This window comes from Ranitomeya variabilis, chromosome 7, assembly GCF_051348905.1.
Source record: "Ranitomeya variabilis isolate aRanVar5 chromosome 7, aRanVar5.hap1, whole genome shotgun sequence".
Classification (NCBI taxonomy): Eukaryota; Metazoa; Chordata; class Amphibia; order Anura; family Dendrobatidae; genus Ranitomeya; species Ranitomeya variabilis.
The window spans coordinates 176,549,588-176,568,151 of NC_135238.1; the positions used below are offsets into that span (position 1 = coordinate 176,549,588).

Consider the following 18,564-nt stretch of genomic DNA (forward strand, 5'->3'; position numbering starts at 1 on the left):
ATCAGCAAGCCCCTTGGTCCTATGGAATACACCTAGTTTAGATAGGTGTATACACTCAAAGGGCTTGGGCAGTATATAAAGATATGACTCAGAAATAGAAACAATTGGAGTCCGAATCAACAGGACTGGATTATATTTTTTACTTTTCAAAAGAAAATATGGTGCACACAAAAGAAAAATTTACATGCTCGACACGACCCAGTCAACGCGTTTCGACTGCACTAGGCAGTCTTACTTATGAAAAAGAAAAAGAAAAGGAAAATCTAGTCCTGTTGAGCCGGACTCCAATTTTTGCTATTTTCCTTGACGTGAGGCAAGGGCTAGGCCGGTGTCTGATCCCCAGGTGGATGAGCATAGAGCAACTGGGTGAGCTGGAATTAATGTTTTATGACTCATAATCCCCAACATGCGGATAGACAAAGAATGACAAAAACAGATGTCCAAAAAAAGATAAAGCTATGGTGGACCTAAACACGTGCCTTACACTGTAGAGCCCCTAAAGGTTTTCCCTACCTTACCTACCTTACCGTGGAGATTGGCACCCTAGCTTGAATGCAATATGACCACTTTCTCTAAAATTGTTACATTTTTTACCCAAAAATACCAGCAAAAGTAAAAAAAAGTGATGTACTTTAGGAATGAGGCTCAACAGGGAGTGTGTTTTCAAAGGTAGATATAGAATCATTCAATTTTTACAGACATGCGAGGGACAAATAGCAATATTTTTCCCTGATATTCTATATTTTAAATGTCAGACCCAAGGACGGTCAAGGAAACTACTATAGCTTAACTATAATGGGAGCTATTTGGCTTCATTTATATGTCCAGCATTTGGCAAATATCCTTATGGAAACTAAACAGACCCCATTATAGATAAAGGGATACATATGATGGTTTTTACAACCATCATGCTACAAATACAGTTTGCAACAAAACTGATGGTGGTTCTGGTGACGTGTTTATGTATGGATGGTGGTTCTTTTGACATATTCATGTAGTGATGGTTTTTCTGGTGACATATTCATCACGAGAACCATCATCAATATGGAACTAAAAATAAATCATCAAAATATAAATAGAACACCAGAGTCATCAGTGGTACATATATACATCACCAAAACCATCATCAGTAAATTGCAAGATCACTTGGACTACCATCAGTACCAGAACCTCCATCACTACATAAATACATCACGAGAACCACAGACAGTAAATAAATACAACATCAGTACCATCATCAATACATATATGCGTCTCTAGAACCACCATTAGCACATTAATACATCACCAGTACCACCATAAGGACATGACTATATGACCAAGCTTAGTACAGCAATCTGTTGTAATGTCAAGTAAGGTCCATATACATTTGTATCTCATGAAGCTACAATTTCCACAATGTCTTCAACAATGGTAAGTAGATCCTGGGAGTTGTTATCAGTCAATATCCGACTGCGGACCATACAGGAACCGTAGTTCAGACCCTCATAATGTCCCCACAACTGGCCCTTTATAATGTCCCCACGTCCAGCCCCCCATAATGCCCTCACAGCCTGCCCCTCATAATGTCTCAACATCTGGCATCCCATAATGTCCACACAGCCAGCCCCTCATAATGTTCCCACAGCCAGCCTCTCATAATATCCTCACATCCAGCCCCTCATAATGTCCCCAGATCCAGTCCCCCATAATGTCCCCATAGCCAGCCATTGATAATGTTCCCACATTCAGTCCCCATAATGTTCCTATAACCAGCATCTCATAATGTCCCCTTAGTCAGCCTCTCATAATGTTGCCACATCAAGCCCCACTTGTAATGTCTCCACGGTCAGACCCACAGCCAGCCCCTATCATGATAGCTCCCATTTATTGGCAAAGTAAAATAAGAAAAGTGAAAAAAGCTTTTACTCACCTAATCCAGCCTTCATCTCCTCTTCTAAAGAACATTATAATCCTCAGTGAAATCAAAGATTCCTTCATACAAAAGCTATATATAACCTACAGAGATCAAGAAAAAGCAATAGAATCCACTATCTCAAAAATAGTATAAAAATTTATTGAATACAGAAAATCATCAATACATAAAAACAATAGACCACACGGTTACAAAACGCAGTATATAATAATGGCAACAGAGATACAGAAGCAAAACCTGTGTACCCTAAACCAGAAATACATGTTCAAGCAGAATGGTATATGTAAGTGGATATGGAGGAAATATAGAGAAATAATTGCATGGTCTATATAATATCTTGTATACTATACTGTAGATACATTGGCCAACCTTATAAATACAGTATGTGGAAAATAGTTAATTGAAGAACATGTATATACAAAGGCAGGAATTAGTTTTTACCATAATAGTCCCCAAACCTATGTATACTGCCTCAAACCCATGGATGTGACACTTATTGTATGTATAAAATATTACATGCCTATAAATTAATGATGTGCATTATATTTACCTGTGGCCTTGGTGTTGAAGGAATAAGCGGCTGCACACCTCGTCTCCTCTTCTGTCTGGTGCAGCAGTGGGCACTGGACGGCGAGATGACGTCACTGCATCGCACCATACGATGTCTCTTGGGTGCACCGTCTCCAACAGGATGCAGGCCGGAAGTGACCTGCATGCTGCTTGAGTTCCTGGTGGAGCATGAGGCTAATTTAAGCTCCTTTGCTCCTGTCCCGGCAGTGCTCACTGCAATTGCCTTTTTGTGGTGGAGACATGTATACAATTGAGTGCAGGCAGGGAGCCACAGCCGGGGCGCAGACAGAGAGATGGATGAGCGGTGACAGCTCCCCTGTGCCTGTACCGTCACTGTGCTAAATGCCTTCGGATGAAGGAAGGTGCTATATGGTCGCAGGCATTCAGCCATGTTCTTTTACCCCAAAGTGCGCCCCCCTCAGGGAGGCAGGTGGTAGCGCCCTAGGCAGGTGCCTACCCTGCCTACCCACTGTCCCAGCCCTGTAACCATGATCTTAGTAAACCTACACTGTCTGGTGATCATGGTACAAACATTTTCTAATTCTTTGATTACTTCTCATTTTACTTTGATTCAGATTCTAATCTTGGCTTATCTTTTCCTTTGTCCCATTTCTGGTTTGGCCATTACTTTCTTCTCTGGATTCAGCTTCTGTACGAGACCCGGCGACTCTGAAGAACCATGACGTCAGTAACTCAGTGGATACAAAAACCATAAGCACTACTGATAGATGGTGCAAAAGTAGGTTCCCAAACAGTGCTTGACTGGTAAAGTAAACTTTGCGCACACCAAATGCTGCAGTGAAAATTTATGTAATCCACGTATTGTAGTAGGGTAAATACATACATACAAAGGTTTCGGTCACTCAGACCTTCCTTGGTGTACTGACTACAATATGGGTTAATGTAAGGAGGAATTGCTCCCAATATAACCTGCCCATAGAGGCTATATAGCAATAAGCATAGCCTGTGTATGAAAAATGGGATCTGAAGATTACTACTACCTTATCCTGCTGCAATATATAGTTTGGTGCAAAGCGGTATCCACCGCTGGTCAATTCTCACAATGGTTCTGCGGATCTCATCCCGGAACCTAATGGCAGTCATCAAAGGAAAAATGTTGAGATGTTCAAGCGATATCATAGGAAGTAATAAAATCCAAAATGTATTGACAAAACATTTTAAAAAACAGTGGTAATATGGCCAGTTGCCCACAGACCACAGGCTCTGTTTTTTGGAATGGCAGTTATGGTACCTCTGGCTAACACATGGAGGGCTGTGCAGGCCTACAAAGAAATGCCTCCCCACACCATTGTAATCCACTGCTAAGCCGGTCATGCTGGAGAATGTTGCAGGCAGCACAACGTGCACCTCTGTCCCATCTGTCACCTGAGCTCAGTGTGAACCTGCTCTCATCCATGAAGAGCACAGGGTGCTGATGTTGAATCTGCCAGTCTTGGTGTTCTCTGACAGATGCCAATTGCCATGCACAGTGTTCGGCTGTAAGCACACCCCCACTTGTGGATGTTGGGTCCTCATGTCACCCTCATGGAGTCTGTTTCTGACAGTCTGAGCAGACACATGAATGTTAGTGGCCTGCTGGAGTTCATTTTGCAGGGCACTGGCAGTGCTCCTCCTGTTCCTTTTTGTACAAAGGCTGAGGTAGCGGTCCTGCTGCTGTGTTTTTGTCCTCTCCCCATCTCCTGGTGTACTGGCCTGTCTCATGGTATCTGCTCTATGCTCTGGACACTGTGCTGATGGATATCCTTCTTGCCACAGCTTGCATTGATGAGCCATCCTGGATGAGATGCCCTACCTGAGCAACTTCTGTGGGTTGTAGACACTGCCTCATGCTACTGTACAGTACCTCTAGGGGTGAGAGCAATGACAAAATGCAGAAGTGACCAAAACAACAGTCAAAAAGGATGAGAACAGAGAAATGGTCTGTGGTCACCCCCTGCAGAACCACTGATTTATAGGGGTTGCCTTGCTAATTGCCTATCATTTCTACCTGTTGTCTGTTCCATTTGCACAACAGCATCAGAAATTGATTCACAGTCCATGTTGCTTCATAGCTGGACATCTTGATTTTACTGAAGTGTTATTGACTTGGAGTTACATTGTGTTGTTTACGTGTTCCCTTTATTTTCGGAGCAGTGTGTATAGTTACTATCTATATCTTTTTATAAGCTTTCTTTCTTTTTTTTTAAACAGCTTTCTAAAAATGCATCAAAATGCATCAAAAACACACTTTTTGTCTGCTGCGTTTTTCCTGCCAAGCGATGCCAATAGATGCAGAAATGGTGCAGAAATTTCTGCATCCAAATATTCAACATGTGCACATACCCTTAATAGGGAAGACACTTTAGTGCACATATTGAGTATTTGGGCAGTATTTTATATTAGTATTTGGAAGACAAAATCAGGAGTGGAACGATCAGAGAAAAAATATAAATAGAAACACGTCACCACTTCTGTATTTTTTCACCGACTCCTCCTTTTGGCTTACAAATACTCAACATGCGCAGGTGGCCGGGCAGCACTCTTACTACCATTGGATGGGAAAGGGCTGCTGTACAGCTTGAGGGAGATTATAGTTTGGGTGGGTACTGCTGTAACTACAGATAAGGGTTACTGGAAATGTTCATAGACTTGTCTCCTATTAGAAAACAAACAAGGCGTCTATAATAAAGAGCATGCCCTAAAGTGCCGAGCATTCAGGCTTCGGATATGTAAATGCAGCACTATCTGCATGCATTTAAAATATGAGCCAATATAAAGATTGACCACAGCGTATATACGCAGTGCATGCCCAGGTAGCAACCAAACCCAGGGATTAGTCACCTGCTCATTTCCATAAGCATTCTCTAATAGACAATGATTGCTTCCCTGTGATTCTTATGGGCGTCCGCTTGACCTAATGGGTAATCTTCCCATTTGTCATGATGCAAGTTGGATGTTTTGGGGTAAATAATGAATGACTTTCTGACACCTTCTCATATTAACATCACAATTTACGAGTTCAGCTGATGTAAATGTTTTTTTATTTGCTTAAGTTTTACTTATTTTAGGCTTTTGAATTCTCCGTCGCATGTCTGGGCATGTGGAAGCCAATTCTGCAGAAGTAGTAATGACATGCCTTGAAGTCCCATTTTTCCTACCTGCCAGTAAGTGAAGCTCTGTAGAGACTTTCCAGTATATGTCAAGCATAGTACTGGCAACTAATTACTTTTGTTGGAGTTTTTAGTAGTAATATTTCATTAAGGTGCCATACAGTGGAGTGTTTTGTTTTTTTGGTTTTTTTTAAACAATTTCCAGAATTTTGTTTTTTTTTTTTTACAAAAAAAAACCTTCAGATGGAAATTATGAAATGGAGGACACACTGCATTTTTGGCATTTTTTTTTATACCAAATCTTTGCATTATTTTTTTGTTGTTGTAATTTTTCAGTGACAAAGTATGCCCTAATTTCGGCCATTTTTCTTCCACTCTATGCCATTCATTTTTTTTAGTTGGTTAAAAAAAGCACCTGGTAATGCAACTTTCAGTTTTTCTTGCGTTTCACATTACAATTTGTGTTAGTACGAGAAATCATAGAATTGCATAAACTATAAATCGCACTATTTAAAATAAAAAAGGGAATTATGAAACCTCAGCATTTACCATAATTTGTGAATTCTTGGGCTAGGGAAACACAGTGACTTTGGTCACAAAATATGTCTCTTGGCCAAAGATGTCTTTCTAGTACTACTACATTGCAGCATAGTGCGAGTAAATGGGGTCGCATTGGGAGGGATCACATTGCAAGGTACAGTGGCTGCAAACAGAATCAGTTGATTTTTTTACACTTTTTGTGGTTGTGGGACCTTGTAGGTTATAATGCGACCCCATTCACTTGCATTATTTTGCGATGTAGCAGTTTCATACAACAATCTTTGGTTCTCGTGAGCTGTGTCTCAGCTAAAATCATTGTGTAATCCTAGCCTAAATAGTAATATTTGTAGTCTGTACAATAAAATATTACATGCTATACAAGCAATAGGTTGTTTTTTTTTATAGACTCTGGTTGTCTCAATTTCCAACACATTTAGATTGCAGGTTGGTAAGTATAGGAAATTTGCTGAAAATGTATAGCTTTCATTCCTGTGGATCACTATTGTGGTGACCTTGTACACCAAGAAACAGGTAAAAAGTACACTCAAAATGAGTATTTACAGGCAAATACTTATAAAGAGATGGTTGAATTTCACTGCGGTGATCTCGGCTCTGCACCGTGCGACTTTCTCATGGTGCTAGCGGGGATCTCACCAAGTTCAGCGCAGTTCAGCCTGACTGGGAACGCAGCTTCAGTGACGTCACCAATAGTCCCTGATGCTGTGCTCGCAGCTGCTCATTCACCAGTGGTTCTCAGCCTGGACGGTCACATCTTGGCACCATCCAGGCTGAAAACTATTTATGCCCCAGACATGGATTACGGCATGGGACAGAACGACGGAGTGGTGGGGGATATTGTTTTTTATTTTTGGATTATCAGGGTATGTGCACACGTCCGGATTTCTTGCAGAAATTTCCTGAAGAAAACCGGAAATTTTCTGCAAGAAATCCGCATTTTTTTTGCGGTTTTTTTCTGTTTTTTTCGCGCTTTTTATAGCATTCTGCAAGCGTAATTAGCTTGCAGAATGCTGAAGTTTTCCAAGCAATCTGTAGCATCGCTTGGAAAACTGACTGACAGGTTGGTCACACTTGTCATAGTGTTTGACAAGTGTGACCAACTTTTTACTATAGATGCTGCCTATGCAGCATCTATAGTAAAAGATAGAATGTTTAAAAATAATAAAAAAAAAAAATGGTTATACTCACCTGCAGACAGCGGATCTCCTCAGCGGCGTCCGTTCCTATAGATGCCGGTGTGGTTCAGGACCTTCCATGACGTCGCGGTCACGTGTGCGGTCACATGACCGGTCTCGCGACCAATCACAAGACCGCGACGTCATCGCAGGTCCTTCACCACACACCAGCTATAGGAACCGAAGCGGCAGCATGCACCGGAGAGGCGGGAAGACTCCGGAGGCCATCGAAGGTGAGTATATGACTATTTTTTATTTTAATTCTTTTTTTTGACCAATTATATGGTGCCCAGTCCGTGGAGGAGAGTCTCCTCTCCTCCACCCTGGGTACCAACCGCACATAATCTGCTTACTTCCCGCATGGTGTGCACAGCCCCGTGCGGGAAGTAAGCAGATCAATGCACTCCTAGGTGTGCGGAATCCCCGCAATTCCGCATTTTAATGAACATGTTGCTTTTTTTCCACGATGCGATTTTTTCGCAGAAAAAAGGCTACATTTGCACAAAAAATGCGGAATACACTGTAAATAATAGGAGGCATATGTTGGCGTTTTTTTTGCGTTTTTATCACGTTTTTATAGCGAAAAAATGCGAAAAAAACGCGAAAAATACTGAACGTGTGCACATGGCCTTACAGGAGATCGAGAGCATCGGGGGAATAGGCGAGGTCATAAGTATGGTTTCATTAAGATTATTAAGGAGTCTGTGCCTTTCTTTCAAATAAAGGACTTTATTCTGGGTGTCTGTGTTTTTATAGAATGTGACTATGGGGTTAGTAATGGGGGCGTCTTATAGATGCCTCTCCATTACTAACCTCTGGGCTTGATGTCACCTGACAATACAAAGGTGACATCAACCCCCCATCTATCACTCCACTTGCCACCACTACAGCCGGGGCAAGTGGGAAGAGCCGGACAAACCGCCAGAATTGGTGCATCTAATAGATGTGCCTTTTCTGGGCAGCTGTCAGCTGATATTTTTAGGCTGGGAGGAGCAATATCCATGGCCCCTTACCAGCCTGAGAATTCCAGCCTCCAGCTGTCTGCTTTAGCAAGGCTGGTTGTCAAAAATGGAGGGGACGCCTCGCTGTTTTTTAAAATGATTTAAATAATTTAAAAAACACAGTGGGGACCCCTCTATTCTTGATGACTAGCCTTGCTGAAGCTGACAGATGATGGTTGCAGCCCCCAGCTGTAAGTTTTGCCTGGCTTGTTATCAAAAATAGGGGGAACCCACACAGGTTTTTTTATTATTATTTATTTATTTACAGCGCAGGAGCGGCTGATGAATATTCCCATCATCTGCTCCTGCTCTCACAGTAATTGGCGGCTGCAGGGGTCAGCAGTAGTCCCATCAGCTGACACCAGTGACCGGAGGCAAACCGTACACCTCCGATCACAGCTGAGTGCTCCCTCTGTCTTTTGACACGCTATCATGCATATGACCGCATCAAACACTGTATTGTTGGGCCCCCTGTTCAATTGAATGGGGTTTGGGTCCGCTCTGCTGGATGACATGCTGTATGGACGCATCATTCAGCCTGCCATCTAGATGTAGCGGAGCTGAGTATGAGGTCACATCTGGCTCTCCTTGACTTTTCTGCAACAAATACGCTGCAAAAAAAGTCAACCTGCGTATTTGCAGCGTTTTTTCACCATCCATTCAAGTCAATGAAAAACTCTGCAAAGCACAAAATCCTGATGACAAAAAACAATGTATGTGCATGAGATTTCTGAAAATCTCATAGGCTTTGCTGGTACTGTAAAAAGCCGCAAAAATTAGCATAAAAAATGCCGCAAAAATGCCCAGTGTGAACATACCCTAACTGTTCTATTTTCTTCCTTTGCTGTATTATTTCTGCACTTGTCTTTATTTCTACACCTGCCTAAAACTTTTGCACAGTACTGTATACATATTACTATTTATTTCTATTCTGTCAGTTGTTCCTCACTTGTTCAATAGCTACACACTAGAAATGTAATCAGTGTTATTCAGGAATCATTTTTCTTTTTTTATGTAATTATTTAATTATATATATATATATAATTACAGGTTATTGTCACATGATCTCTTGGTTCTCCCATCTGTTCTGCCTGTTTTGCTGTAATTCATGAAATAGGGAACAATTACATATGAAGTAAGAATAGTTCCTATTGTAGAATAAAGTGTGTGAATCTCATCATATTAAAAGGAAACTCCTTTCTTGTATGGTCTGGGCATGCTTATGGTCATTTATTTGCTGTTGCGAGACATTTGACAAGCCAAAAAAGCAGGCTTTACGATTAAGGGAGGTGTAAATGGTGTGAGAAAAAAATTTAGATGTATGTAATGATCCACCACATCTCTGCAGAAATACTTATCATGGGTAGAGTACTCTTTTTTTGTGTACAGTCACTGATATAGGGCACCTTTGAGAAGAAGCCAGGTTTTCTTCCATGATACCTGAGATGGTGGCTGAAGTTTACGTTGGTTCGCTTTGATCCCCATTTAGAACTTGGCTCCTCGATCCCTTAGATGATGGCTCAAAACCAGTAACATTTCATCGACTGCAAAATAGCCCCGCTTACATCCGCTCAGCTGGTTCCAATGAGGTTACTGAAAGCTCCTGTACGGAACCAGCTTCTACCTATTACAAATAAATGACGGGCTTTATTTCCTGGAAACAGCAACAGCTGGCAGGCAATAAAATGGGGCAAAGAAAAAAAGATGAAAAGTACAAAGTCAGGACTTGGGACAGTATAAAAAGCAATAAACATAAAGCCAAGGGAATAACATTATTCTCATAATCTGAATAACGTCTAGACACTGTAGTTTAATCCTTCTGCCACTTGCAAAAGGAGCAGTACATATTTTAGCATCTGGCAGACTGGTGATGGTATGTGGGTAAGCAGCGGGAAACTAGTTTTTTTCTCTCTTCATATTCATTTTAGGAGTTATTGATTTGAAGACCTTGTCCCGTGACTTCATTGTTGATTTGCTGGGAGCTGTCTTCACATGAAGGTACATTTCACTGGCGATGAAGACATGGTTCGTACATAGTCTGTTTTTTTCTGTAGTAACATATGGATGTGAAACCTGTACGATAACGAAACAAAATAGAAGAAAAATCAACGCCTTTGAAATATGGTGCTGGAGAAGGATGTTAGCAATACCATGGATGGCAAGGAGAATAAACAAATCAATTTTGGAACAAATGAAACCAGACATGGCACTCAAAGCAAGGATGACCAAGCTATAACTTGCTTACTTTGGACACAGAGAGCAATCACTGGAGAAGTGCTTCATAGTTAGAAGAATAGAAAGGAACAAGGTGAAGAGGAAGACCAGCAACTCTTTGGCTTGATGCTATCAAGATATCCGTGGAGAAGACCCTGGTGGACCTATCTAGGATTGCACAAGATCGATCCTCCTACAGAGCGTTCATCCATCAAGTCACCATGGATCGGGTTCAAGCTGAAAGCCATTAAATAATAAAGATAATTTTTTCAACAAAAAAACATTTAGTTCAGTTACCTATTGATGATGTTTTATATATATATACTTATATATAGGGTTGAGCGACTTTGACCTTTTTAGGGTCGAGTCATGTTTCACGAAACCCGACTTTTTGAAAAGTCGAGTCGGGCGAAATCGGCCGATTACTACGAAAAGTCGAGGATCGGCCGGAACACGAAACCCTATGCACGTCAATGGGGATTTTTTTTTTTTTTTCCCTCTCTCTCTCCTCTCTCTCTCTTTCTCCTCTCTCTCTCTCTCTCTCTCTCTCCCCTCCGTCCCAGCACAGAAAATCTCGTGTTACACATTGCAAATCCCTACTGCGCACAAGCGATAAAATGATGATAGCCGTGCACGCCCCTAACCCCTATGTCATCACTCTGCCCACACTCCTTCATTGGCTGAAAAAATGGCGCTAAACGCGTCATACGAAACGTGACTTTGGCGCCAAGATCGCGTACCGCATGGCCGACCCCACACAGGGATCGGGTCGGGTTTCATGAGACGCCGACTTTGCCAAAAGTCGGCGACTTATGAAAATGAACGATCCGTTTCGCTCAACCCTACTTATATATATTGTTATAGGTTAGTGCTATAACAAGACTCTGATGTTCGTGGTAAATCATGTTGCATTTAAACATATTTTGACAACTCCATCAATTTTGTTTGATACTGAAAAAAACATGTTGATGAATGAATCTCATTAATTTCTATCAGACAGAATCTGCGCACATACATAAGATCCTTTTTCGCTAACCATCGTTTGGAAATGATTCAAAATGCTTGATGCGTTGACTCCTTTGCCCAAAATGGCCTGAATTCTTTGGCCTTTGTAGCTGAATTGGCATGATCGGCCAAATTCAGCCAAGCATTTACCACTTTAAGCCTGGAATTCGATGGTCGGATCACTCGTATAAATGATACAGCATTTAACTGATTTGCTGCATTCTGGTCATTACGTATATGTATAGCAACGTTTACCAACAAAACTAGTGTAGGCTGTACAAGTAGATAAAAAAATGGCAGAAGAAACAGAGCATATTTTCATAGTTTTAAGGTTGAAGGAAGACACAAGTCCATTTGGTTCAACCTATAGTAACCCAATATGTTGATGCAAGAGTAGATAAATTATGCTAATTGCCTCATTATAGTGGAAAAAATCCTACCTGACTCCAAATATGGCAATCATTCCCTGGATCAATAATTCCCTGGATCAATAATAGTAACATAGCAAGGCCGAAAAAAAGACATTTGTCCATCCAGTTCAGCCAATATTCTGTGCAGGATGGATCAGGAGAGGGTTTTTTAATAATGGAGTAATGATAGTGTTTGAAGGAGGAGGGGAAAATACCAGAAGAGAGGAAGAGATTAAAGATTGTAGTTAGATGGGTAGTGATGACTGGAGAAAGAGACTGGAGGAGATGTGAGGGAATGGGGTCAGTAGTGCATGTAGTCAGACGAGAAGAAGACAGGAGCCTGGAGACATCTTCTTCCTTGATGGGATCAAATGTGGAGAGTGAGTTAGAGCTGTTTTACTCTGTATTTGGAGGTTCTGAGGGTGAGGGTCGCTACTTGGTCCAGGGTGCTTCTGAAAGTGTCATTGTAGTGATGTACAGCCAGATCAGGACAGGAAAAAGAGGAGATTGGGGACAGTGATGTGTAGGGAGTCTGAAAGTGTAGGAGGTTTAATGGCTTGTAGATTTCTGAATGAGTGGTAGAAAGGAGTGAGCTGGGGTGGGCGAGGATTTTGAGCGTGAAGGAGAGAATATTGTGGTCAGAGAGGGGAAGAGGCGAGTTATCTAGGTAGGAGATTGAACAGAGTCGGACAAAGACCAGATCAAGGGTGTTACCGTCTTTGTGTGTTTCTGAGGTTGAGAGCTGTGAGATGCCAAGAGAAGTGGTTAGAGTTAGGAGCTGAGGTGCAGATGGGGAAGTTGGGCTGTTAATGGGGATGTTAAAGTCTCCCAGGATAAGGGTTGGTAATTCTGACGACATGAAGTGTCCAGGCAGAGAAATGGTCAAGAAAGTGCGTGGGTGAGCCTGGGGTATGATATAAGACTGCTACTGTGAGGAAGAGGGGATGGAAGAGCCTGATAGTGTGAACCTCAAAAGAAGGAGAGTGATGGAACGGGGGAATGACATAGAAAGTGCATTGCGGGGACAGGAATATGCCGGCTCCACCACCAAGTCTGTTTGCGGGTCTCGAGGAATGGGAGAAATGTAAGCTGCCATGAGAAATAGCAGCAGGGGAGACAGTGTCAGAATCCTGAATCCATGTTTCAGTGCAGGTCAACAGACTAAGAGTGTTGGTCATAAAGTAGTTATGCAGGAAAGGAAGTTTATTACATACAGACCGTGGATTTCAGAGTGCACAATTGAAACAGGGAGATGAAGGAGTTCAGCTAATGTTAATCAGGTTAGTAAGATTTCAATGTGAGGTGGGGGAGGGGTTGAGGTTGGCGGAGGATGAACCAGGGTTGGGGGAGATGTCCCCCCAAAAAAAGTAGCAGGAGAAAGAGCACGTAGTTCTTGGAATTGTAACATGTTTTTTGTGCGATGTCTTTGGGCAAGATGGACTGAGGTTTTTCAGGAAGGTGAGAAGTGAATATGAGCTGTACATGGGAGAGGGAAGGAGAGAGGGGTTGATGTGTATGAGGGGTGAGGGAGAGGGGATGGTTTTGTGAATGTGGATGGCAAGAGCACACAGGGATATAGAAATAAAGCACGTTGCTAAAATGAAGTACATAGTGTGGGTTACCTGTCTCCTGCCCTGACTAACTACCATTGAATTAACTGTTCTTTTGGATACTTAGCTACGGGGGATACTTTGTGAAAGGCGACACCACGTGCATGCACCCCACACCCGTGCACCTCTTAGAATGCTTCTAAATTTATAGGGCTCACTAGACCTAACACTAGACCTGGCTCCATCTATATGCTATAACACCTTTCACCAGATAACATCTACAGTGTCCCAAGGATGGATATGCAGCAGTGAGTATTGGGTACAATGCAACAGATAAATTATAGCAGAGGTTCATCAAGCTGTGTTAAGGCCCCGTCTCACATAGCGATTTACCAACGATCACGACCAGCGATACGACCTGGCCGTGATCGTTGGTAAGTCGTTGTGTGGTCGCTGGGGAGCTGTCACACAGACAGCTCTCTCCAGCGACCAACGATCAGGGGAAGGACTTCGGCATCGTTGAAACTGTCTTCAACGATGCCGAAGTCCCCCTGCAGCACCCGGGTAACCAGGGTAAACATCGGGTTACTAAGCGCAGGGCCGCGCTTAGTAACCCGATGTTTACCCTGGTTACCAAAAAAAGCAAACAGTACATACTCGCCTTTCGGTGTCCCTTGCCGTCTGCTTCCTGCTCTGACTGAGCCGCCGTACAGTGAGAGGAGAGCGCAGCGGTGACGTCACCGCTGTGCTGTACTTTCACTTTCACTTTCCGGCCGGCAGTCAGTCAGAGCAGGAAGCAGACGGCAAGGGACCTGACGGACATCAGATGGTGAGTATGTACTGTTTGTTTTTTTTTACATTTACGGTGGTAACCAGGGTAAACATCGGGTTACTAAGCGCGGCCCTGCGCTTAGTAACCCGATGTTTACCCTGGTTACCAGTGAAGACATCGCTGGATCGGTGTCACACACACCGATTCAGCGATGTCAGCGGGACCTCAACGACCAAAAAAAGGTCCAGGCCATTCCGACACGACCAGCGATCTCACAGCAGGGGCCTGATCGCTGGTACGTGTCACACATAGCGAGATCGCTACTGAGGTCGCTGTTGCGTCACAAAACTAGTGACTCAGCAGCGATCTCGCTAGCGATCTCGCTATGTGAGATGGGGCCTTTATACCACTAAAAATAGTTACAGGATCGCATCACAGAATCTCGTACCCATAACCTGAAATATTATATAAGAAAAGTATCCTGGCCCCCTTGTACTTTTTTAGTGAATCGGCAGAGGATCGAGTTCTAGTTGAATTTCCTGAAATCTGTGGTTATCAAGCAATTTCAACAATTTTGAAATTTGATTTGCACAAACTTATTTGCCACCCTTCAAATTTTTGAGGAAAATTCAGCGAGGTCCGCCCTAGAATCAACCATTAAAACATCATGTGGCAGAGAGTTCCATAATGTCACTGCTCTTACAGTAAAGAATCGCCATATGTCATGATTAAACCTTCTTTGCTCTAGATGTAAAGGATTCCACAGTGTCATTATCGCAGGTCTAGGTGTAAAAAAGAGCATTACAAAATCTATGTACTGTCCCCCCATATATTTGTACATTGTAATAATGTCGCCCCTCAACCTTTTTTTTTACAAATGGAATAATGCCAGGTCTCAGTTTCATGACATGGCACATTGTATACTGTTTGATCTTTTTGTGAGATGTGACAACATATCCTATTAATCAGCGCAGTCCACACAATTTTTGGGGCCCTAACATGGCGAATTAATTGCGAAAGGTCCATCGAATATATAACAAATTTTATATTTCAATAAAGTTGGGGTTGAAGGACCCTAAAGTTTTCTTGCCATCTACAGGACACCTTTTAGGAAATACATTTGGCCATTTAAGTCTATGGGCATGCGGGCATATGCATTGTGGGATTTGGCTAGCACAGACATGGTATGGATGTAGCCCAAATTATCTGCCCAGGCTGTAACAATGCTGAAGCTTCTCTTGCAGAAATACTGCAAGACTTTTATCTCTCTGCAATAATGTGACAAGGGCTGGGCTCAAATTATGATAATTTCCATGATTTTATGTACACAAAATTCTTAGCTTTTAACATGAACAAAGAGGGAAATGATAACAATCACCGAACTATTCCATTAGCTGCCTAGTAAATAGCTGTATCCTTAGGAGGGCTGAGTCACATTCCCAATATATTAGGACATTACTTACTTTCACTGCTTTATAAACAAATTACTTTTCTTTTAAGAGACTCTATTGGGGAAGCATTAAGGAAAGTCAGTGATATAACTACAACCTTGGTCTTGAATTACTTGCCCTCTACGGGTTAAAGAGAAGGCTGATTTCCAATGAGAGCTGTAAAGCCCAAGAAATGGTGGAAGAAGGAAGGCAACAGTAGGTGTGGCGGAGCAGATAGCAGCTCTACATATGCTTCTCATTATCACAGAAAAGGAACTCGACTCTAGCTTCTTGAAGGGAAGTCCATTTATCTGAGACTTACTGAGTAACTGAAAGATGCATTAGCCTCCAGGCAAGTGTCAGGGCTTAGCGAAATGAGAGACAGAGGCCCCTATATAACTTGGAGGGAAGTGTGTGCTGAAAGACCTGCTCAGCGTAATTATACAGCAATAAACATCATTTATAGAATCAGAGAGGAGAATAAGACACATATAATTGGCTCCACAACCGACTGCTACCATTACTTCTGTTTGTAGCGCTCATTTAAAAGACGCATTTGTACTTACAATTGCTCATTTTGCCTTTCTACCCAGTTAATTCTTCTCTTTTCCATTAGGTCTTTGACATCACATGATTAAAAACTGACTAGCTGAATCCTTCTAAGCACTATGTAGAAACAGGAGACCTTTTTTGCCTGCATGAGTCAGCATTAGAACTACAATTCTACCTCACTGCAAAGTCCCTGGCAGGGGGGGGGGCGAGGAGTGGGGGGTGTAGCAGCTGGGTCAGGAGTTAAAAAGGGGGATGACTCAAGCAGGGATAAGAGACCTCCTGTTTCTACATAGAGCTTAGAAGGACTCAGCTAATCAGTTTTTAATGATGTGATGCCATAAACCTAATGGAAAACAGCAGGATTAGCTGGGTAGAAAGGCGAAATGAGCAATTGAAAGTACACAGTGCTATATAATATTATGATGAAGTCTTGATACCAAACGTGCGTTGGGGCGATGGGGATTTTCTTTCCAAGTATATATTGATGTAAGTGTTGCCATCTTGCTTGTTTTAGTATACGGTTTTCTGATGTGACCATCGTTCCACATAAGGGGAATTTAACCCCTGACATTGTTTTTTCTGAATACAACCAGCTTGATAAGGAACCAATGCACTACGTGATGTAATATATGATGCTGTGTCCTCATTCTTTTGTAAATGTCCAGTAGTATTTATGTATTGTAGTAATTTTTTATCATTCATAGAATTTAATAAAATATTTTTAAAAGGTTTATACTCTTTTTGGCTATTTATTAACCATTTTTTATGACACATTTTCTGAGTTAAAGTACCTATTAATCTAGGTGGGCTTTATTTTGTGTTGCAATATATTAAAAGGATACAAACTTTGATGGGAGGAGGAGGAGGAGTGCTTCTGTAAATTTCAGATTAGCTTGAGTCCTATAAAGTAATTATTGCATCATTGGATTTACATTTACCGTATAGTTAAATTATGGGACAATCCCAATGAGATAAACAATAAAAGCATCTGTCAATACACATTGTAATATGGCTGCCTTACTCTTCTATGGTGACCTATGTACCTCCATATTTCAGAAGACATGGAATGATCGTTGTATTACATATCCATCAAGCAGAAGACTACTTGTGAAATATTCCATTGGATGTAATATTAGTGCACTGTTTCTAGTGGAAAAAGTCTCCTTAAGGCCGGCTGCAGACGAGGCTATGAAAAATCTTCTGAGTTTGATCCACAGAACTTGAACAATTTTCATCCGATTTTCATCCTTGTGAATGTTTTTTATGTCCGTGTGTCATCTGTGCGATCCGTTTTCATACATCTACATAAAAAAAAAGTACACGATCAAATACAGTTTCCTAGGTGATTAATATAAATGTATCCATTAAAATCGGATGCCACTGTACAGTTCTTTATGCCTCCATAGACTTGAATGGGTGAATCACAATTGATATATGTAAAAATATAGTGCAGGTTGTGATTTTTCTCATGGACAGCCTGGCTAATACACAGAGTGTTCATCTGAACAGCCCGATTTATTAACATGGGTCAAGAAGACAGCACCCAACCATTTTATATGCTCGCATGCATGAGCCCTAATTCTGTACTCTATGGAGACACCATAAGGAGGCACAGAATTCCTATGTACAGTTCCTACATAGGGACTTGTGTGCCTATACTTGTTATTTTTGTGTCAAACACATTTGGCTACAACGAGCTTCTATTAGCAGTGACACTCTGCTTTCTCATGTAGCAGAATAGCAAATATTTCAAGTTATGCAATGATGTCCGGTAGGACATGATGATCTGATATTCAGCTAGTTGCATAAGTTGACTATACCTATGGGAACTGTAATAGCGGTCATGGTGGTTGCAGCCATATTTAGTTATAAACAGATGGAAATAAAGAACAATTATATATCATTTTTAGTAACCTAAAACAGGAGGAAAACTCAAGCGTTTATTATTAATGATTGCTTTATTTATCTGTTTTTATATATTTATTAAAAACATCTATATTTACTGTACCAATAACCTCTTCCGTTCCTTCACATGACTGCCTTGCAACACTGGGAGTAGGCTAGGGTCACAACACTGTATTTTCTTTTGGAGTATGCTAATCACTCTTTGATCAAACTCAGATCATAGTGTGATCTAATTTTGAGGCGAAGATAGGATAACAATATGTCTCCATCTTCTCATTTTTGTCAGTCCATGAAAAGTGGACTGTACTCGGATGTCATCAAACTGCAGTCTGATTTTTTTGATGGACCCATTGCCTTGCATGGCCGAATGTGGTCTGAATGTTGATTCTTTTCCTTG

General features: G+C 41.6%; 1 long non-coding RNA gene across 1 annotated transcript; it reads right to left on the bottom strand.

Annotated features, from left to right (window-relative positions):
* Positions 1 to 9,422: 9,422 nt before the first annotated feature.
* LOC143785783 (uncharacterized) lies at positions 9,423 to 17,573 on the bottom strand. Its single transcript, XR_013218080.1, has 3 exons — positions 17,306 to 17,573; positions 10,575 to 10,780; positions 9,423 to 10,402 (listed from the first exon to the last, which is right to left on the bottom strand). It is a non-coding gene; the product is annotated as an uncharacterized LOC143785783 (long non-coding RNA).
* Between the last annotated feature and the right edge of the window lie 991 nt (positions 17,574 to 18,564).